This window comes from Bos taurus, chromosome 14, assembly GCF_002263795.3.
Source record: "Bos taurus isolate L1 Dominette 01449 registration number 42190680 breed Hereford chromosome 14, ARS-UCD2.0, whole genome shotgun sequence".
In the NCBI taxonomy this organism is placed as follows: Eukaryota; Metazoa; Chordata; class Mammalia; order Artiodactyla; family Bovidae; genus Bos; species Bos taurus.
In genome coordinates this window covers 77784225-77808030 of record NC_037341.1, presented here as the reverse complement: position 1 = coordinate 77808030, position 23806 = coordinate 77784225, and the positions used below count along the sequence as shown (strand labels likewise).

Here is a 23806-nt window from a genome sequence, read left to right as displayed (position 1 = left end):
GGCATCACATTTTTCAATGACGGCATTGGATTTCTTTCATTACTTTGTTCGCAGCCATTGAATATTTCTCGCACTCACTGAACACGCTTCCCTCTGTCCTTCTAGTCCTCCTAAAAGCGTTTCAGGAGGCCATTTGAATCAGAAGAATCACAGTAATTGCTGGGGCTTCTGGGAGAGGAAAATGGAGTAGAGGCCCTTACTGGAGGACTTCATGAAAAATGAAAGGTCAAGTTGGACTGGCCCCCAAAATCGTTAGACCATGCTTCTTCCTTCATTCATCATCAGCTCCCATTGTTAAAAACCTTTAAGCCTAAAGTGATCTTCTTAATTTTGAATTCATGTGCGTCCCGCCCTCAAGTCCGGAGGCTGAAATCACTTTTCTTCACGCCTCACTTGACACAGTTGTTCGGCCGCATTTCCCGTTCTCTTGACTACTTGAGACAAAAACCCATTTATTGCAAACTTCTATTTTACAAGGGCAAACCCTGAGTAATCTTTGTTTTAAACGTCTCAGAAGTTTAGAACTTGGTATGAGAGGACTGAGAAAAAGTTTCCCGAAAAGAATGATCTATTACTCGGCAAATACTCCTCAAAATGGGAAAACCAGTGTGGCAGCAAGAATATATTGCTTTCCTTAGATATGTCTTAAAATAAAGTGGGGTGAAACAAGCAGCCCAAATAGTCCTGCTGACTGGCTATTTTGATTTATAGTGAAATATCTCCATTCCCCTCCAAGAAAATAATTTTAAATAAGACCATTCAAAAGTATATATGAATCTCACTCCTTACCCTGTTCAGTAAGAGGTATGATGAACATAATGGACACTTTTGAGCCTACTAGGCAACAGGCAATCTACTATGAGAACCATGATTCAAATTTGTGACTGAATTAATCCAGTCCCTTGGCAAAGGGAACGAATAATCTGATGTATTGTCTGTGGTATCAGTTGACATGTGAGTATACACGATTGAGTTTTTCTAGAGCCCTGTACACCTTACTCACATTCATTTTAATTCTATAGTCAGTAAAACTTATATTAATGAATAAATCAGTACTAAATATTGCATGTTTCAGTCCATTGCCTGACAGAGTCTGAAAGCACTTTTATGTATTTATGTACAGAAGTATGTATAGGATTTTCTTTTGCCTTCATAGGCTGTGACATTTATAAACTTATTTTATTGGTTTCTGCAGTTACGTAAACTCCCAAGCCTCAGATTCCTAATTTGTGAAATGGAGATCAAAACAGAAAATTTAGATCAAGGATTTAGCATTGTTCTTATCACTGTTGACAGCTCTCAATGAGAGAGCTCTGAAATAGCTCAGAGAATAAACCTCTACTTTTACAGATTATCCCTTGACTTACATGTAGAAACCAAAGGAACTTTTTATGTTGCTGTTGTTTAGACGCCAAGTCCTGTCTGAATCTCTGTAACCTCATGGACTGTAGTACTCCAGGCCTCCCTGGAGTCCCTTACCATCTCCTGGAGTTTGCCCTAGTTCATGAAATTCCAATATTTTGGCCACCTGATGCGAAGAACTGACTTACTGGAAAAGACCCTGATGCTGGGAAAGATTGAAGGCAGGAGGAGAAGGGGATGACAGAGGATGAGATGGTTGGATGGCATCACTGACTTGATGGACATGAGTTTGCACAAGTTCTGAGAACTGGTGATGGACAGGGAGGCCCGGTGTGCTGCAGTCCATGGGATCACAAAGAGTCGGACATGACTGAGTGACTGAACTGACTGATGTCCATTGAATCAGTGAATGCCATCCAGCCATCTCATCCTTTGTTGCCCTCTTCTTCTTCTGCCCTCAGTCTTTCCCAGCATCAGGGTCTTTTCCAGGGAGTTGGTTCTTTGTATCAGGTGGCCAAAGTATTAGAGCTTCCCTTCCAATGAGTATTCAGGATTGATTTCCTTTAGGATGAACTGGTTTAATCTCGCTGCTGTCCAAGGGACTCTCAAGAGTCTTCTCCAGCACCACAATTCGAAAGCATCAATTCTTTGATGCTCTGCATTCTTTATGGTCCAACTCTTGTTATCTGTACATGACTATTGGAAAGACCATAGATTTGACTATATTTCTCTTCAAAGCAATGTCTTTACTTCTTAATACTATACTCTCTAGGTTTCTCATAGCTTTTTTTCCAAGAAGCAATCATCGTCTAATGTCATGGCAGCAGTCACCATCTTCAGTGAGTTTAGAGCCCAAGAAGAGGAAATTCGTCACTGCTTCCACATTTTCCTCTTCTATTTGCCATGAAGTAATGGGACAGGATGCTATGATCTTTGCCTTTTTAATATTGAGTTTTAAGCCAGGTTTTTCACTCTCCTCTTTACCCTCATCAAGAGGCTCTTTAGTTCCTCTTTGCTTTCTGTCACTAGAGTGGTATCATCTGCATATCTGAGGTTGATGATATTTCTCCCTGCAAACTTGATTCTACCTTATAACTCATCCAGCCTGACATTTCACATGATGTGCTCTGAATATAAGTTAAATAAACAGCCTTGTTGTTTTTCTGACATAAAAATTGTAAATGGAATAAGCATGAGTGTAGATATTCTGTTTCATATTTCAATGATGAACACTAATAACTATTATTTAAATTTTTAATGGAAAAATATTGATAAAACTTTAACGTGCATCTCTTAATGTAAATTAGGGAGCAAAATTCCTCCTTTGATAAACGTGCTTCAGTAATTATGAATAAAAAATTTAAATATTACAAACATAAATTCAAGCTAAAGATTCCAGTGGAAAAATTTGTCACAGAAAGTTATAACACAAGGAAATATTTGCTTATGGAAGAAGGTTAGGGAATGATGAAAGGAAGTTAAATGAAATTTCAGATCTTAGACCTTCAACTGTGTGGTGATATGAGAGGAACTTTCATATGCACCAGTGAAATATTAGTAAAATAATATCATTAGGAAACATTAAAATAAACTTGAGTCTAGAGTGAGACATGAAGGCTCATCCCAGAGTCTGAGTCTGTTAATTCAGGGAGGTCAATGCTAAATTGCGTCAGTCGTGTCTGACTCTGTGCGACCCCAGAGACGGAAGCCCACCAGGCTCCCCTGTCCCTGAGATCCTCCAGGCAAGAACACTGGAGTGGGTTGCCATTTCCTTCTCCAGCGCATGAAAGTGAAAAGTGAAAGTGAAGTCACTCAGTCGTGCCCGACTCTTCTCGACCCCATGGACTGCAGCCCACCAGTCTCCTCCACCCATGGGAGTTTCCAGGCAAGAGTACTGGAGTGGGGTGCCATTGCCTTCTCCAGGGAGGGCAGTAGGTGCAGTATTTTCCAAAGCTATGTAGGCGGTTCTGGTACCAGCCAGGCCTGCAGCCACCGTCCACATGGTTTGCAGCCTCCCTCGTCCTGTCTGTACAAACGGTCACAGGTTGTTCGTGCAGACATTTAAGGTCGGTGGAATCTCTCCAGACAGTCTTCACACAGCTTCCCATGGGTCTCTTCCTGTCTTGGATGTGTACGGCGGAGGTGGACACATTGATCTAGAGTTGTCCACCAGAGACCAGGGTAGATGTAAAGACATCAGAAGATGTGCCATGGAGGTCACCATGGTTCACAGGGAGCACAGCACCTATGCTCAGGGGCATAAAGCTCGTTCCAATGTTGTCCTAGACCTAGGGTTGGGGTATTTAATAAATATTTTGTTATAGGAAAATAAAATGTTTTATATTTAAAATATTAATTATTAAATACTATATTTAATATAGTTTATATGTGACATGCATTACATATGTAAACTGATTAAAATATATCACATAGAATACATTTTATTATAAATATGATAAATTTAAATAATAGATTCAAAAATTCAAGTATTTTCCTATCTCACTCACCTCTCAATAGTAAAAAAGAAAAATCAACTGTATTTAGAACAAAGCTTAGCTTGAGTGCTAAAAAGTGCTAGATGGCTCATAGTCTGTTGATCCTCAAAACATTACATTTTAGAGTGATTTAGAAAACTCTTCTGGCAAATGTTTTCTTGTATGTGGCATCAGTTAGATTCTGATTTTGGAAATCAACTGAGAGAGAACAGACGCCAAGTTTGCATTCAGCAAAGTGAGTAAGAACCCGGTCCCAATTAAAAGTCTAAGATATAAATCTTAGTTTAAAACATTTTGCCTTAGAAAAGTTTTACAGCTTTTTAATGAAGAAAGAGATGAGGGGAAAGGCAACTCCTGTTCACTTGACATTTGAGATTCATAGAGTAAAAGGACATGTCAAGACGATGCATGAATTCCCTTCAAGAGCTATGTCGACAGTTTGCAGACACTGAGCCACTTGAAAGTACACTCGAGGCACTAAGTGAAAATTCCCATGTGAACTGTTTCTTCTTATCTCTTTAGCATGAAGTTAACCTTCTTCAAAGAAAACTTTTCATGAGTTGTATTTTAGAATCGAAATTTTGAATCATACCAACTTTTCGGTTGATGAATTTTCCTCTAAGTAGCTTTATTAGATGGAGAAGGCGATGGCACCCCACTCCAGTACTCTTGCCTGGAAAATCCCATGGACAGAGAGGAGCCTGGAAGGCTGCAGTCCATGGGGTCATTAAGAGTCGGACACGACTGAGCGACTTCACTTTCACTTTTCACTTTCATGCATTGGAGAAGGAAATGGCAACCCACTCCAGTGTTCTTGCCTGGAGAGTCCCAGGGACGGGGGAGCCTGGTGGGCTTCCGTCTATGGGGTCGCACAGAGTTGGACACGACTGAAGTGACTTAGCAGCAGCAGCAGCAGCAGCTGTATTAGGAGGATGGCTATTTACTGCATGGGTAAATATTTTTTTTTTCAGGCTTTTTCATTGTATTAGAATAATTTAATTAACTCAGAAGAATTTAAAATTTTTTATTAATATAGCTCAGAATGTGTTGTCTCTCAGGCTTGGCTCAAAAAACATCAAGGATAAAATTATCAAAATTATTATATTTATCTGTTAAAGCACTGGCTTTAACAGTGAGTCGATCATGCCCCAGCCAAGCCTGGAGTTCCCACAACCCTGACAAGTCCCTGACCTATTCTACTAAGTCCAGCTGAGAAGGAGCTTACACTGTCAAAAGAGCAAAGCTCTGGACTGAACTGAAGCTCTGGACTCTGCAGCTAACAGTATTCCTCATATAATTGCCAACACCTACATTTTGTCAAATAATTTTCCTTGGGGAATATTTTCCCCTTTTCTTTGCAGTCCTGGAACTGAATTTGGAGCTTCAGTGTACTTCTGCTGGTGTTATACAGATGTTATTATACTTTGACATTCTTATTAGGTCAAAGATTTACATTAGTTTACTTCTATCCATGTTTTGTTTGAAACTTTGTGTTTACTGGTGCTTTACATTATTATACCATAGCTGCCTGTTTTAAGAGACTAAATTCTGCCATTGATTTCCTTGATTTAAATTCCATTCTGTCATTTCCCAGCTAGGTGCCTTGGGCAATTTAAGTCCTCTGAACCTCCATTTTCTCCCTTGAGATAATAACTAACTATTAGGGCTGTTGTGAATGAGATAATATTGCAAAGTACTTAGAACAGTATCTGACATATAGTAAACAGAAAATAGATATCATTTGTCATTAACACTTTGTGCAACAACTAAGTTATATTATAAATCTTTCCTAAAGAAGTGAGTTCTTCCAAATGGCAGAAATTCCAGCTAATTAAATCCAAAGGCCTGAATATTCTAGAAAAGTGGTAATGGAATTGAATTCTTGGAGAAGAAGCTCAGAAGAGAGTGAAATCAGCACAGTCATGAACAGGGACTTTACCTTGGAGATCTTTGAGGAAGATAGACAAGAAAAAAATAGCATGAAGACAGGACACAATTTTGGAATGTGCTTACATTTATATAAAATAACAAGTACAGTATTTAAAACTCCAATAAGAGCATGAAAATAGGAAAGTAATACCACCGTAGGGATAATTATAAAAGAGCTTCAAAAAGTAAACAAGAGAATCATAGACTACTGTAAAATGATTGGTGTTGGTCAGTCACTTAGGGATTAAAATGTTTGATCTAGGAATTGAGACATTAAAGAAATTAGCCAAATTGTCCAGAGAATTTTTAAAACAAAAAGTAGAACTTGAGTCTATCCTCCATGTGAATTAAGAATTCAATGGAGAAGTAATAAGAATAGTGTCCCCAGAAGAAGGAACTGGAAGGAAAAATTGGCAGCAGGGAGAACTGACTGCACCGAGCACATCAGGCACCCCAGTCCAGCAAACTTGAAGGTTCGTAAAAAGAGAGGAGAGATTAAGATTGGCAGGTTAAATTAGTGGTTGTTTGCAGAGAAATTATACTAATGCAAAGAACTTTTTTTACCTTCTGTGGGTTTAGTAGAGTCATTGAATTATTGTGGGCTTCCCTGGTGGCTCAGCTGGTAAAACAATGAGGGAGACCTGGCTTCGATCCTTGGGTTGGGATGTTTCCCTGGAGAAGCGAAAGGCTAACCACTCCAGTATTCTGACCTGGAGAATTCCATGGACTATTCCATGGGGTCGCCAAGAGTTGGACACGACTGAGAGACTTTCACCTTCACTTTTCACTTTGAATTGTTGTTATGTGTATTTGTTTGTCTGTTTTGCTTTTAACTGAAGAATGTTCTCCAAAGTGAGGTTGTAACAGAGCCGCGTAGAACACTGTTGGAGTAGCTCAGGCATGACTTGAAAAGAATCAGAACTTGAGCAGAATGACATCACTTTCACCTGTTAGGATTCAGTTCGGTTCAGTTCAGTCGCTCCGTCATGTCTGACTCTTTGTGACCCCAGGGACTGAGCACACCAGGCTTCCCTGTCCTTCACCAACTCCTGGAGCTTACTCAAACTCATGTCCATTGAGTCGGTGATGCCATCCAACCACCTCATCCTCTGTCGTCCCCTTCTCCTCTGCCTTCAATCTTTCCCAGCATCAGGGTCTTTTCCAGAGTCAGCTCTTTGCATCAGGTGGCCAAAGTATTGAAGTTTCAGCTTCAGCATCAGTCCGTCCAATGAATAGTCAGGACTGATTTCCTTTAGGATTGAATGGTTGGATCTCCTTGCAGTCCAAGGGACTCTCAAGTTTCTTCTCCAACACCACGGTTCCTCTGTCCATGGGATTCTCCAGGCAAGAATACTGGAGTGGGTTGCCATTCCCTCCTCCAAGGGATCTTCCCAACCCAGGGATCGAACCCACACCTCTAATGTCTCTTCATTGACAGGTGGGTTCTTTACCACTAGGGCCATATGGGAAGCCCTTCATAATGTGTACATAATTTCAAAACATCATGTTGTATACCTTAAATGTATGCAATTTTCATTTGTTAAAAACAATCAAATCTCAAAGAAAAAAAAAAGAATGGAAAAGAAATGCCCGATGAAATATTATTTTCTTTAATAGTATCAGAATCAGTGAGTGATTGAGTGATATCTTAGGGAAGTTCAACTGAATTGGGTGGGATGTGGTGACAGAATGACAGGCTAAAATCCAGGTGTAACACTGAAACTAAGGAAGAGTTAACAAGAAACTGCCTCTAAGCTTTAAATACACCCATCAGACATCATGGGATCACTAATGGCCAATTCAAAACCTATCTTTTGATGGTGTGGATCCAATTTTCTCTAGGTCTCCAGGGAAAAAGGGATAAGGGGATAAAGTCAATTTTCCTCTTCTAAAAATCTATTTTTAAAAATTTTTTAGACACTGTGCTACCACAAAATTAATGATTCTTTTAGCAACTGCACTTGTTTCATTTTTTCCAAGGTCCTCCAGGCTACTTCTCTAGAGAGTACACAAAGTTTCCACAGTGCTATTTTTGTAATCTAAAGCAGTTGTGCTTTCAGGCCTGATGCTACAACTGTAATTTTAATTTATCAACCTGCCACTCAGTAAAATGCTGTAAAAACATCTGAACGCTTAAACCCATCATTTGTTTCTGCACTTGTCGATGACACTCTTCTGTACTTGTCAAAATCATTTAAACTGCACTATGATAGCATACACAATATCACCAATAAATTGGATAATCAATCATGTATGTATATATTTTGACAGTGGTGTCTTGAATGCATGGGTTCCAGGACACACTTTTAAGAAGCAATCATTATGCTTCAATAGTAAGAAAACAGTACAGTCATCAGAGTCTTCCTCAATTCTTACAATTTAAAAAATGTCTTAGGAAGCAGAGAGGCTGATTATGACTCAAACAGCTTTTACTGCTTCAGTGAAATGTTCTCCTTGGGGAAAAGGAAGTAATTGCAGATTATAGCAGGCAGGAATATAGTGTTACTTGGAGGGAAGAAAATACATAGGATCATTAAATAGATTTATTTAAGTTCTGCTTATAAAGAAAGCAGTGGTGCAGGACTTTATAGCTGATGATATTTCAGAAGAGTGCTATCAGCACTTTCACTACCATCTAATTTGTTCATATAATAAAGTGTCACATTAAGCCAAATGTCACAATTCATATCAGATTTATTTTGAAATTGTTGTCATTATATATCATAGGGAGCCTCTCTCCAAAATTTGGATGAGATCTTTGATCATAATTGTCATTTAAAATTAATTTATCATTTGATATAAATACATGTAGGGAAAAAAAAAGCACCTGTTCAGTCATTAAGTCCATTCAACCCAGCAACAAATCTGGTATCATATAGGCTACATGACTGTTTAGCATAAGTGTTGTTAAAATTGTAAAAATAATATTGACCAATCTAACTGCACCATCTGAACTCTCAGCCATTACAATTTTCACCATTTAATTATTTTTAAAAGGCAAATCTAATGAGACGACAAAATCTGTGGAGGATTTAAAATCATGTCTTTATCACACAATTCTAACTTATCCAAGCAAATTTATGGAGATCAAATACATATATATAAGAAAATAAATTGCTAAACTTGGCATACATAAAATTCCACAACGAGAAGAACTAATCTCGAGTGATATTATGGAATCAAATCAAAACAATTAAGGCTTTGACAGGTATGTTAACTAACACAACTACCACTGTTTCCATATTGCCACTGATACTGTTTTTGAGGAATTAGTTTTTAAAATGTGAAGCCGCATTGGAAAGGGTAAGCATATAATCTGATTGATGATAGATATGTTTACTGAATGTATTTATGAATAAAATAGAAATGGTGGCTCAGATAATTTAGATGTCATATGTAGAAATATCCAATTTGAAATAAAATCTTAGTCTTATGTGCTTATGGACTCTGTCCTGAACACAATCACTCACTAGAAGTAAGTATGCAAAATAAAGTGCTTTGCTTTCATTCATCTGAAATCAACCCAGCTCAAAGGAAAGAAAAGTAGTTAAGCTTATTTGAAGAGAATAAATTCTTGCTTTTTTTTTAGCTCCATAAAATATACCTAAATCTGGCTTTCTAGTTGAATCATACTTGATTATCTAAATAATTCCCTAGCAGTAAATATTTTCCATAGAGGGCTCAAGGTATTGATTAGCTTTTATTTTTTGTTGCTCATTGAATCGTTACTAACTCTCATGTAGCTACTATAGATACTATAATTCTTTCAATACAAGAAAACAGAAGGAAAAATGATGTAATGTCCATAAAGACATACGGCGTATCGGTAGCCATTGGAATGGAATCCAGCTTAGGCTTTTTTTAAACAGCTGCCAGTTTCACGCATACTAACACTTCATGCTCTCTTCTGAGTTTCATATTCATTTGCGTCATCATGAAGGCCTAAATAATACCCTTAATTATTCAGAAAAATACATAAAAAGTTATTTATTGCTTTCAGAGACATTACAAATCCCAGATTTGCATTATAAAAGTGCTGGCAAAAGTTTCAAAGCCTCACTTTCCAATTAAATCCTGTTCATCCAGCCAAGAATTACTGATCTTTATTTCTTCAATCTCAAAGTTGTGACCTTTTAAACATTTTCAATGACATTTTCAAAACACAGAATACTTTTTGATTCAAAAGGTTTCCTGCTTAACTCTGCAGAACAAATCAGTTATCACAGCATAATCAATAGTGGCCAAATATTAGCGTAAGAGATAAGAAAGCCTTCCTCAGTGATCGATGCAAAGAAATAGAAGAAAACAATAAAGTGGGAAAGACTAGTGATATCTTCAAGAAAAGTAGAGAGACCAAGGGAAGTTTTCATGCAAAAATGGGCAAAATAAAGGACAGAAATGGTGTGGACCTAATAGAAGCAAAAGATATTAAGAAGAGGTAGCAAGAATACACAGAAGAACTATACAAAAAAGATCATCATGACCCAGATAATCATGATGGTGTGATCAGTCACCTAGAGCCAGACATCCTGGAATGTGAAGTCAAGTAGGCCTTAGGAAACATCACTACAAACAAAGCTAGTGGAGGGGATGGAATTCCAGTGAGCTATTTCAAATCCTAAGAGATGATGCTATGAAAGTGCTGCACTCAATATGCCAGCAAATTTGGAAAACTCAGCAGTGGCCACAGGACTAGAAAAGGTCAGTTTCATTCCAATCCCAAAGAAAGGCAATGCCAAAGAATGCTCAAACTACTGCACAATTGCACTAATCTCACACACTAGCAAAGTAATACTCAAAATTCTCCGAGCCAGGCTTCAACAATACGTGAACAGTGGACTTCCAGATGTTCAAGCTGGATTTAGCAAAGGCAGAGGAACCAGAGATCAAATTGCCAACATCCGCTGAATCATGGAAAAAGCAAGAGATTTCCAGAAAAACATCTATTTCTGATTTATTGATTATGCCAAAGCCTTTGACTGTGTAGATCACAACAAACTGTGGAAAATTCTGAAAGAAAAGGGAATACCAGACCACCTGACTTATCTCCTGACAAATCTGTATGCAGGTCAGGAAGCAATGGTTAGAACTGGACATGGAACAACAGACTGGTTCCAAATAGGAAAAGGAGTACGTCAAGGCTGTATATTATCACTCTGCTTATTTCACTTATATGCAGAATACATCATGAGAAATGCTGGACTGGATGAAGCACAAGCTGGAATCAAGAGCTCCAGGAGAAATATGAATAACCTCTGAAATGCAGATGACACCACCCTTATGCCAGAAAGTGAAGAACTAAAAAGCCTCTTGATGAAAGTGAAAGAGGAGAGTGGAAAAGTTGGCTTAAAGTTCAACATTCAGAAAACGAAGATCATGGCATTGGGTTCCATCACTTCATGGCAAATAGATGGGGAAACAATGGCAACCGTGGCTGACTTTATTTTTGGGGGCTCCAGAATCACTGCAGATGGTGACTGAAGCCATGAAATTAAAAGAAGCTTGCTCCTTGGAAGAAAAGCTCCAGCATTTCTTTAATATGCTGTCTATGACTAATCTAGACAGCATATTAAAAAGCAGAGACATTACTTTGCCAACAAAGGTCCATCTTGTTAAAGCTGTGGTTTTTCTAGTAGTCATGTACGGATGTGAGAGTTGGACTATAAAGAAAGCTGAGAGCCGAAGAATTGATGCTTTTGAACTGTAGTGTTGGAGAGAAGACTCTTGAGAGTCCCTTGGACTGCAAGGAGATTCAACCAGTCCATCCTAAAGGAAATCAGTGCTAAACATTCATTGGAAGGACTGATGCTAAAGCTGAAACTCCAATATTTTGGCCACCTGATGTGAAGAACTGACTCATTTGAAAAGACCCTGATGCTGGGAAAGATTGAAGGCAGGAGGAGAAGGGGATGCCAGAGGATGAGATGGTTGGATGGCGTCACCGACTCAACGGACATGAGTTTGAGCAAACTCCAGAAGTTGGTGATGGACAGATAGGCCTTGTGTGCTGCAGTCCATGTGGTCGCAAAGTTTCGGACATGACTGAGCGACTGAACTGAACTGTAATGTTAGCAAAAGCCTGGCATTTCTTGTACTTCTAAAGCTTATCAGGAAAAAAAAAAGAAACACACTGAACAGCTATATTTTGGCATGCTAACTAAGGTGTAATTTTAAAATGAAAAGCCAACTCCCAAATATTTTATGTTTTTAAAACCTTATTATTTCTTTTGTGTAGTTTTTACTAGGTCACATTTAAAACTCAGTGTTTACAACCTGCAGACCATGTTCAACTTCAAGATGATATAATGGTGCCTGTAGTTTGACTCAGTGGTAGGCAAACCTTGACAATAACCTCTCTTTCGCTTCAATAAAAAGCATATAAAAGATGAAATACTTGATGAGACATTTTTCTCAGAAACTGGCTAAATTATCATAACATGCAGGAGGTATTTCAATGAAGTATGTGTTATAGCCCAACTGGATAGTAACAATTTTGAAAACCTTTTTTTAAAAGTGAGGGTCTCTAGAGAAGTTATTTTAAAATTGTGTTCCTTGACCATAGGCCCTTGATTATCCACATTACTCTCAGTAGGCCCATGGCAGTCTAAATTCTCCAACTTTCTGTGTAAGCCCACCAGGTCACAGATTAAGGGTCTGCCCCATAAATTGGAGCATCTTAATCCTAATTTTCTTTAGTCATCAAGTTTTGGTTTGAAGCTGGTGAGAAGGGATTTTATAGCATCTCTGCCCTTTGTATAATGAACAGCCATTCAATTCCAATAAGTGCATCAATTCATTATTTGAAGGGCACTGTAAGAATGTGTGCAAAATATTATGTGATAACAATGTCAGCTGCTGTTCTAAACCAGGCACTACACAGGAATAGTTTCCTACTGTCATGACTGAATATTGAGCTTTCCTTCCATATTGCAAAGATCACACCAAATTACCATTGCTGGAGAATTTTGTAAAATGTTTAGACATTTATTTTTGACAATGACAAGTGAAGGATGGTGACAGATTATTTAGATTTAAATATCTAGTATGAAAATATTCTGCAGTTCACAATATTGTTGAGCAGTGTTAACTGCTTAACATTTAAACTTTCAAAGCGAACATTAAAAACAAGAAGTGGATGTTTGCTATGATATCATTTCATTATAATCAAGACTTCATTTCCAAGATTTTTATCCTTAGTTCTGAATATCAAATCAGTTATACTTGGATGAAATTTATGCGGTGTAAAATCCTGTTAAAGCCATCTTGCCAGGTGCAAAGCAAGATAAAAAGGTAGACTAGACGAGTGTTCCTCACCATCATCTCAGCAAAACAATGCCAATCCATGAATTGTTTTTGACCAGTGTATGGCTAATTAAGGTACAAAAGAAGAGGAGTAAGCATTTAGAAACTTTTATAGCATTTTTGATACTGCTGTGACCTCTAATTGTTTGATTTTGTATTTTCTGAAATCATCAATTTGTGATGGATTGGTAATTTTAAAATTAAAGACCTACTCCCTCAACACAATAAGTTAAGAAGCCTTGGCTAAGACTAAGCCTTTAGTTCAAGGATGTTATTTAATAAAGAGGATAAAGCAAATGAGCTGATATCTTTAATGTCATACATTGCTTGGTAACTCTAATCTAAAGAAGATAAAATAGGGTAAAATAAGAGGAAACAGAATTTGCTTCTACTCACAAGTACATCAAGAGTACATCTACAAATGGAAGAGTTCTCACAGATCAGCAGCTGAACACTAGCAGAAGGAAGACCTGAGACACCTAAAGGCACAAGAAAATCCCCACACAACCGGGTTAGACAGAAGAAAGGAAAAAAAGAAAAAATTGGAAGGGACCATCAACCTCGACAGGTAGCTGAAGGTGAAAAGAAATCCCTACACTTGGAAAAGCCCCTCTGCAGGGAAACCAGCTGGAGCAGAACAGGAGCTCCAGGGGGTCAGAGGGGAACGCAGCAGCTGGTCTGCGGAGGGCAGGGCAAAGGAAGAACTACACGCAGGGTCAGCGCTGCGGTCCTGCAGGCCCCAGGCTGAGTTGTGTGTCTCTTGGCGCAGAGGGGGACTGAGCCCTGAGATGTGGGGTTTGGAGAGCAGACCCAGGGAGAGGACTGCTGTCCGCTGTGAAGAGGTAACCTGACGGGACGGCAGGAAGAAGCTCCCCAACCAGGAAAGTTCTCTGAAGAAGCCCAGGACGCCCTAGAAGCAAGGTGCCACCGTCGAAGGGTCAGGCTCACCACTGCAATGCCTTCCCTTCCTGCAGCCCCCTGCCTTCACAGACACCGGGAGAAGCCCCGGTCTGAGCAAGCTCACCCGCACCTCAGTCCAAGGCCCCCTCAGTCCACACAGCCTCCAGGATCGTGGGAGGGATTCGCACCGGAAAGAGTGCACCGCAGTCTGTTGCAACTTCCGGTCCGTCGCTGCCACTGCGGGCACTTCACACAGACCCCAGCTGTGGCTGCCTTATTCCTCCCAGCCTGAGCGAGTAAGTGTGCCCCCATCAGCTGCTGCTTTCACTCTTTCTCACCGGGGCAGGGGACAGACACCCAGGGGGGTCCACACGCAGAGCTGGACCCGAAATCAAAGTTGAGACCCAAGGGCTGTGTGACTAAGGAAGAGGAATGGCGGTCTTTCCTTCAGACACACAATCCACAGATGCCAGAAGTGCAGAAGCCGTAGTCACTCAGTCGTGTCTGACTCTTTGAGACCCCATGAACTGTAGCCCACCAGTCTCTTCCATCCCTGGAATATTCCAGGCAAGAATACTAGAGTCAGTTGCCATTTCCTTCTCCAGGGGATCTTCCCAGCCCAGGGATCAAACCTGGGTCTCCTCCATTACAGGCAGATTCTTTACCATCTGAGCCACAACGGAAGCCACAGATTAAATACCCACTACCAGCTTCTCTGGTGGCTCAGAGGGTAAAGCGTCTGCCTGCCATGCAGGAAACCTGGGTTCGATTCCTGGGTCAGGAAGATCCCCTGGAGAAGGAAATAGCAACCCACTCCAGTACCCTTGCCTGGAAAATCCCATGGACAGAGAAGCCTGGTAGGCTACAGTCCATAGGGTTGCAAAGAGTCAGACACGACTGAGCAACGTCATTTTCACTTTCACATAAGCTTGGTAAATCCTGCATCTGAAGAGTATCTGAATGGACAACAAACGCTTCCACAGCTGAGATTCATCTAATTTTAGCAGCAGTGGACTTTGGGAGCATGTACACGTGGAGTTGGGCTAGGTCAGAGGCTGAGTTGCACCCACAGTACCCACAGACCCAGGGGCCTACCTAGAGGTACTGGAGTGCCTCCTGGGAGGTGGGGGTTGGCTGTGGTCCACTGTGGGGGCAGGGACACTGATGGCGGAGGCCCCAGGAAAATATTATTATTACTCTTATTTTTGTTTGTTTCATTTTGTTCTGTTGTGGTGGGGGTTGTATTTTATTATTTAATATATTTCTTCTTTTAAAAATAATATATTTTTTTATTTTTCTACATTAACTTGTTTTTTCTTATTATTCTTTGTTTTGTTTTGATCTTTTTAAAATAATTTTTGTGTATTTTCTTTATGTTTACCTTTTTTAGTTTGCTTTCTTTCCCTGTTAGTTTTGTTTTTTAGTTTGTTTTCATTTCAGAGTTCTTTTGTTTGTTCTCTTGTTTTCTGCATTCTTTGTTTTTTGTTGTTATTACTGCTTGTTTGTTTTTGCTCTTTGGTTTGAGTTTTGTTTATCTGTTTTCTTACTTTTTTTTTTTGCCATGCTACAATACTTGCAGTGTCTTGGCTCCCAGGCCAAGAGTTGGTCACAGTATCCAGGGTGGGAGTACCAAGTCCAGGATCTGGACCTGCAGAGAATTGCCCTGCCTCCCCGCCCCCCACCCCCCCCTCCCCCACCCAGGAAATATTTGTCCATGGTATCAAGATGGAATCATCTTGACCTGGTAACACCCAAATGCCTGTGGGCTCCAGTGCTGGAGTCTCATGCCAACCAATCAAGAATACAGGAGCACTGTGACACTGCCCCAGCCATCAGCAGACAGGCTGCCTGAAGTCCTAGTAAGCCCATAAACCCACCCCAAAACACACCACCTAACCCAGCCCTGCTCATCAGAAGGGCAAGACCCAGCTTCACTCAGAGTGCAGGCACTAGTCCCTCCCAGGAGGAAGTATACACAGGCCCGTGGACTAAATTCACCCGCCAGGAGGCAGACACCAGAAGCAGGAGGAACTACAGCCCTGCAGTGTGGGGGAAGAAGGTCAAAAACAGTGAGTTAGACACAATGAGATGACAGATAAATATTTTTCAGACAAAGGAGCAAGGCAATAATTCACAAGACAAAATAAAGGAAGAGGAAATAGGCAGTCTACCTTAAAAAGAATTCAGAGTAAGGATAATACAAATGATTCAAGACCTTGGAAATAGAATGGAGGCCCAGATGGAGAAGAAACAAGAAATGTTTAATAAGCATCTAGAAGAAATAAAGAAAAAGCAAATAGTAATAAATAATACAATAGTTGAAAAAAATACACTAGAAGGAATCAATAGAGTAACTGAGGCAGAGAATGGTGGAAGATTCTGGAAGATAGAATGGTGGAAATAACTGTCATGAAGCAGAATAAGAATGAAAAGAAATGAAGACAGTCCCAGAGACCAATGGGATAGCAGTAAATGCACCAACATTTGAGTTATAGGGATCCCAGAAGAAGAAGAAAAAGAGAAAGTGTCTGAGAAAAATATTTGAAAATCTTATAGTTAAAAACTTCTTTAACATGGGAAAGGAACTAGTCAACCAAGTTCAGGAAGCACAGAGAATCCCATTGAGAATAATTTTGAAGAGAAACACATCAAGACACATATGGATCAAGCTGAAAAAAATTAAATACAATGAAAAATATTAAAAGCAGCAATGGAAAAGTAAAGATAATATACAAGGAAATCAGACTGAAAAGTGAGGAAATAGAAACAATACACCGTGCAAATGGAAATCAAAAGAAAGCTGGAGTAGCAACACTCATATCAGATAAAATAGACTTTAATATAAAGAATATTACAAGAGTCAAGGAAAGACACTGTATATTGATGATGGAATTTATCCAAGAAGATAACATTTGTAAATATTTATAAACTTAACATAGGAACTCCTCATGCTGAAGCTGAAACTCCAATGCTTTGGCCACCTGACGTGAAGAACTGACTCATTGGAAAAGACCCTGATGTTGGGAAAGATTGAAGGCGAGAGGAGAAGGGGATGACAGAAGATAAGATAGTTGGATGGCATCACCGACCCAATGGACATGAGTTTGAGCAAGCTCCAGGAGTTAGTGATCGACCAGGAGGCCTGGCGTACTGCAGTCCAACAGAGAGTTGGATGCAACTGAGTGACTGAACTGAACCGAGAGCTCCTCAATATAAAGGCAATCACTAACAGTCATAAAAGGGAACACCAGCAGTAACACAATAATAGGAAGGGACTTCAACACTCTAGTTATATCAATAGATAGGTCATCCAGAGAGAAAATTAATAAGGAAATACAAGCCTTTAATGACCCATTACACCAAACAGACTTAATTGATATTTATGGGGCATACCATCAGAAAGCTACAGAATACTTTCTTCTTAAGTGCACATGGAACATTCTCCAGGATAGATTACATCTTGGGTCAAAATTGAAAAGCTTTGGTAAATTTGAGAAAATTAAATTCTTATCAAGCATCTTTTCCAATCACACTACTATCAGATTAGATGTCAATTACAAGGCAAAAAAAAAAAATTTCAAAAACATGGAGGCTAAACAATATGCTATTATATAACCAATGGATCACTGAAGAAATCAAAGTGGAGGCAAAAAAAAATACCTAAAAACAAATAACAATGAAAACATGACAATCCACAACCTATGGGATGTGGCAGATGGAGTTCTAAGAGGGAAGTTTATAGCAATACAATCTTACTTCAAGAAACAAACAAAAAAATCTCAAATAAGTAACCTAACCTTCAATGTAAAGCAACTGGAGGAAGAACAAACAAAACCCAAAGTCAATAAGAGGAGAGAAATCATAAAGATCAAAGCAGAAATAAATGAAATAGAAATGAAGAAAACAATAGTAAAGATCAATGAAACTGAAAGCTGGCCCTTTAAGAAAATAAGCAAAATTGATAAACCTTTAGCTAGACTCATCAAGAAAAAGGAAGAGGACTCAAATCAATAAAATCAGAAATGAAAAAGGAGAAGATATGATTGACACCACAGAAATACAAAGGATCATAAGAGACTACTGCAAACAATTATATGCCAATTAAATGAACAACCTAGAAGAAATGAACAAATTGTCAGAAGGGTACAACCTACCAAGACTGACCAGGAATAAACAGAAAATAAGAACAGATCAACCACAAGTCCTGAAATCGTAACAGTGATTTAAAAATGTCCAACAAACAAAAATCCAGGACCAGATGGGTTCATAGGGACATTCTATCCAACATTTAGAAAAGGGCTAACACATATCCTTCTCAAACTCTTCCAAAAAATTGTAGATGGAGGAAGACTTCCTAGTTCATTCTATGAAGCCATCAACACCTGGAACCAGACAAGGATATCACCAAAAAAAAAAAGATTATTACAGGCCTGTATTACTGATGACCATATGCCATGATCAAGTGGGATTTATCACAGGGATGCAAGGATTCTTCAACATATGCAAATCAATCAATGTGATGTGGTAAGTCACTTTAGTCATATCTGACTCTTTGCAATCCCATGGACTGTAGCCTGCCAGGCTCCTATGTCCATGGGATTCTCCAGGCAAGACTACTAGAGTGGGTTGACATTTCCTAATGTGATACACCATATTAACAAGCTTAAGAATGAAAACTATATGATTACATCAGTAGATTCAGAGAAAGCATTTGACAAATTTCAACACTGATTTATGATGAAAGCTCTCCAGGAAATGAGGATAGAGGGAACCTACCTCCACATAATGAAGGTTGTTGTTAGATTTGGTTGATATCTTGTTGAGGATCTAACAACACATTAAAAATATCAAACATCATGATCAAGTGGGACTTATCACAAGGATGCAGGGGTTGTTCAATATATGGAAATCAATCAAAACTATATGATCACATTAATAGATGCAGAGCAAACATGATCCCACCAAGAACATGGTATATCTCTCCTGGTGTTTGTGTTATCTTTGATTTCTTTCATCATCGTCATAGAGTTTTCTGAGTATAGGTCTTTTGCCTCCTTGAGAAGGTATATCCCTAGATATTTTTTTATTCTTTTTGAGGCAATATGGCACCCCACTCCAGTACTCTTGCCTAGAAAATCCCATGGACAGAGAGGAGCCTGTTAGGCTGCAATCCATGGGGTCGCTAAGAGTCGGACACAACTGAGCGACTTCACTTTCACTTTTCATTTTCATGCATTGGAGAAGGAAATGGCAGCCCACTCCAGTGTTCTTGCCTGGAGAATCCCAGGGACGGGGGAGCCTGGTGGGCTGCTGTCTATGGGGTCGCACAGAGTCTGACACGACTGAAGTGACTTAGCATAGCATATATATATATAGAGATGATTCAGTGTGCTGTATAGCAGAAACTAACAAAACATTGTAAAGCAACTGTATTCCAACAAAAAATAAAGAATATAAAATGAGCTAAGCAAATATGTGCAATGTAAGGCATTACTCTTCCTCTCTCTCCTCCCAGTTCTCCACATTTTCTGCCTCCACCTCTGCTTTATCTCCTTTTTCCCTTTCTGCTTAGTCTTTCAGATTCCTCATTTGTAAAATTTATATGTGCTCTTCCAAAGGAGCTTATGTCTTATTGTCTAGTCCTCAACTATTCCCTTTGCTTCAAACCAGATTTTACATTAGAAGGAATGATGTGATATGTGAGATGTTTACTGTGTGCCAGAAATCACATTAACTGCTAACACTCCAACCTGTTTCCTAGCTTCAAAATTGAGGAAAAAAATTTCTGCCACTATTTTAATGGCCTATGGAACAATTAAGGTAAACCCAAAATACCATTATTTTTCACCATTATACTAGGATAAGACTAATTTTTGTTTAAGACCTAGCAGTTTATCCTCACTAAGGAAACTGACTATTCCAAAAGACCTGTAGACACTGACACTTTACAGTCCTAATAAATTCCTAGGACACTGGCCCATCACAGTCTAATGACACTAGCAGTTGGTAAGACATGCGTATGCACACACACATATGTGCACACACACACATGCATTTACACACACAAAGAGCTACTTGTCAGGTTTTGAGTGCCTTGCTCTGAATTATGGCCAAGAAAGGATCACCATATATTTGAAAAATTATTCTAACATGAAACAAAAGACACCCCAGAGAAAATCAGAACTCCACAGAAATAGAGGAAATATATAGAGTGTAAAAGTAAACTAACCAAACCAACAAAAACTCTGAAAATGTATAATTACTATTCCTACAGATACCTCTGTTTCATTGACTACTCTCAAGTCTTTAACTGTATGGATCATAACAAAAAGCTCTTTAAGAGATTTGTGGAAAGCTCTTAAAGAGATGGGAATTCCAGAACATCTGACTTATCTCTTGAGAAACCTGTATGCAGGTCAAGAAGCAACAGGGACTGGTTTCAAATTGGGAAAGCAGTACATCAAGGCTCTATATTGTCACCCTGCTTATTTAACTTATATGTAGGGTACATCATGTGAAAGAAATGCCAGGCTGGATGAAGCACAAGCTGGAATCAAGATTGCCGGGAGAAATATCAATAACCTCAGATATGCAGATGACACCACCCTTATGGCAGAAAGTGAAGAACTAAAGAGCCTCTTGATGAAGTTGAAAGAGGAAAGTGAAAAAGTTGGCTTAAAACTCAATATTCAGAAAGATTATGGCATCCGGTCCCATCACTTCATGGCAAATAGATGGGCAAACAGTGGAAACAGTGTCAGACTTAATTTTCTTGAACTCCAAAATCACTGCAGATGGTGACTGCAGCCATGAAATTAAAAGATGCTTACTCCTTGGAAGGAAAGTTATGACCAACCTAGACAGCATGTAAAAAGCAAAGAAGTTACTTTGCCAACTAAGGTCTGTCTAGTCAAGGCTATGGTTTTTCCAGTAGTCATGTATGGATGTGAGAGTTAAGCTATAAAGAAAACTGAGCGCTGAAGAATTGATACTTTTGAACTGTGGTGTTGGAGAAGACTCTTGAGAGTCCCTTGGACTGCAAGGAGATCCAACCAATCCATCCTAAAGGAGATCAGTCCTGAATGTTCATTGGAAGGACTGATGTTGAAGCTGAAACTCCAATACTTTGGCCACCTGATGTTAAGAGCTGACTTACTGGAAAAGACCCTGATGCTGAGAAAGATTGAAGGTGGAAGAAGGGGCCGACAGAGGATGACATGACTGAGTGGCATCACCAACTCAATGGGCATGAGTTTGAGTAAACTCCAGGAGTTGGTGATGGACAGGGAGGCCTGGCGTGCTGCGTCCACAGGGTCTTAAAGAGTCAGACACGACTGAGAGACTGAACTGAATTGAACTGAACTGATAGACAAGGTGACTTATGCTCTGGACTTTAATTGGTTGTACTGATGCCTTGATTCTCCCATTTATGAAATCAGGATAATATTAATACTAAGAGGATTTTTAAGACAATTAAATGATCATTCAGTAAACATTATCATTGATGATATTATTATTATTGCTATTCTTCCCATTTGACATCACTCCCAAATATTTTAATGTTCGTTTATACCATGGGGAACATGTGCAGTAGATATATTTACCCTTGAAGGAAAACAGTTTACAAGAATCATTATAATTCAGTAAATTAAATAATAGTAATAATAAAAATATCAACTGTACAAGCTATGAAAAAAGGTTCACTTAGAAATAAAGGATGTGTACCCTTTGGCTGTATATCACATGTGTCACTGTCTTGTTTAATTCTGTTGGAGTTTTGTTGATTTATAATGTGTTAATTTCAGGTGTACAGCAAAGTGAGGGTTTCCCAGGTGGCACTGGTGGTGAAGAGCATGCCTGCCAATGCAGGAGATGTAAGAGACGCAGGCTTGATCCTTGGGTCAGGAAGATTCCCCTGGAGGAGGGCACGGCAACCCACTCCAGTAATCTTGCCTGGAGAAGTCCATGGACAGAGGAGCCTGGCTGGTTACAGTCCACGGGGTTGCAGAGTTGGACGTGGCTGAGCGGCTACCATTTTCACTTTCTGAGTGTAAATAGCGAAATGGGAATATACATGGTTTTTGAATAGCTAAAATGCTAAAACATGTACTTACTCAAATGTATTGCAGTTTTATTCCAGAAAGACCCTAAAAGCAAAACTTGAACTTGTTATAGGCTGGGAATTATTACATAGCAATTACATTGTATTAGGTACTATGAGTAACCTAATGTGTGTGTGTGTGTATTATTTTTCATATTTCTTACCCATATAGTTTATTACAGAATGCTGAATAAAGTTTCCTGTGCTTACAGTAGGTCCTTGCTAGTTATCTATTTTATATATGGTAGTGAAAGTGAAAGTGTTAGTCGCCCAGTCACGTTTGACTCTGTGACTCCATGGACTGTAGCCCTCCAGGCTCCTCTGTGCATGTTAATCCCAGTCTCCTAATGTATCCCTCCCCCAGCATGTTTCCCCTTTGGTAGTCATAGGTTAAATCTATGAGTCTGTTTCTCTTCCATAACTAAGTTCATTTTTATCATTTTTAATTAGATTCCACACATGAATCATATCATATAATATTTGTCTTTCTCTGTATGACTTACTTCACTTAGTATGATAGTCTCTAGGTCCATGCACATTGCTTCAAATAGCATTATTTCATTCTTTTTTATGGCTGAGTAATGTTCCATTGTATATACATACCATCATCTCTGTTGATGGATATTTAGGTTGCTCCCATATCCTGGATAATGTAAACACTGATGCAGTGAACATTGTGGTGTATATATCTCTTTGAATTGTGGTTTTCTATGGGCGTATGGCCAGGAGTGAGATTTCTGGCTCATATAGTAATTATATTTTGAGTTTTTCTAAGGAATTTCCATACTGTTCTCCATAGTGGTTTTACCAATTTACTTTCCCATCAGCAGTATAGAAGGGTTCCCTTTTCTCCATACCCTTTCCTGCATTTATCATTTGTAGACTTTTTGATGATGACCATTCTGACCAGTACGAGGCAATACCTCATTGTAGTTTTTATTTGCATTTCTCTGATAATTAGTGATGTTGAGTATCTTTTCATGTGCTTTTTGGCCATCTATAAGACTCTGATGCTGGGAAGGATTGGGGGCAGGAGGAGAAGGGGACAACAGAGGATGAGATGGCTGGATGGCATCACCAACTCAATGGACATGAGTTTGAGTGAACTCCGGGAGTTGATGATGGACAGGGAGGCCTGGCGTGCTGCAATTCATGGGATTGCAGAGTCGGACACGACTGAGCGACTGAACTGAACTGATGTCTTCTTTGGTGAAATGCTTAGATCTTCTGCCAACTTTTCAGTTTGGTTGTTTATATCTTTAACATAGAACAGCATGAGCTGTTTGCATAGTTTGAAGGTTAATTCCTTTTCAGTTGCTTCATTTGCATGTATTTTCTCCCATTCTATGGGTTGCCTTTTCATTTTGTGTATGTTTTCCTTTGCTTTGAAAAGCTCTTTAATTCAGTTAGGTCCCATTTGATTACTTTTGCTTTTATTTCCATTACTCTAGGAGATGAATCAAAAAAGATCTTGCTGTGACTTATGTCAGAGAGTTTTCTGCCTATGTTTTCCTCTAGTAGTTTTATAGTGTCTGATCTTAAATGTGGGTCTTTCATCCATTTTGAGTTTATTTTTGTGTATGATGTTAGAGAATGTTCCAAAGTCATTCTTTTATGTGGAGGGTCCATTTGTCCCAGCACCACTTGGTGAAGAGATACTCTTTTCTCCATTGTATATTCTTGCTTTTTGTCGTACTTTAGGTGACCACAAGTCTAT

The 23806-nt window shown here is 39.2% G+C and overlaps 1 protein-coding gene and 1 long non-coding RNA gene across 13 annotated transcripts in view; one reads left to right on the top strand and one right to left on the bottom strand.

Moving 5' to 3' along the window:
* LOC132342231 (uncharacterized) overlaps window positions 1–6480 on the bottom strand; it is a 50391-nt gene extending 43911 nt beyond the window's left edge. Inside the window, exon 1 of the long non-coding RNA XR_009490556.1 lies at window positions 6351–6480. This is a non-coding gene — a long non-coding RNA (uncharacterized lncRNA). The remainder of the gene's footprint in view (window positions 1–6350) is intronic.
* RALYL (RALY RNA binding protein like) overlaps window positions 1–23806 on the top strand; it is an 829513-nt gene that overhangs the window by 688975 nt on the left and 116732 nt on the right.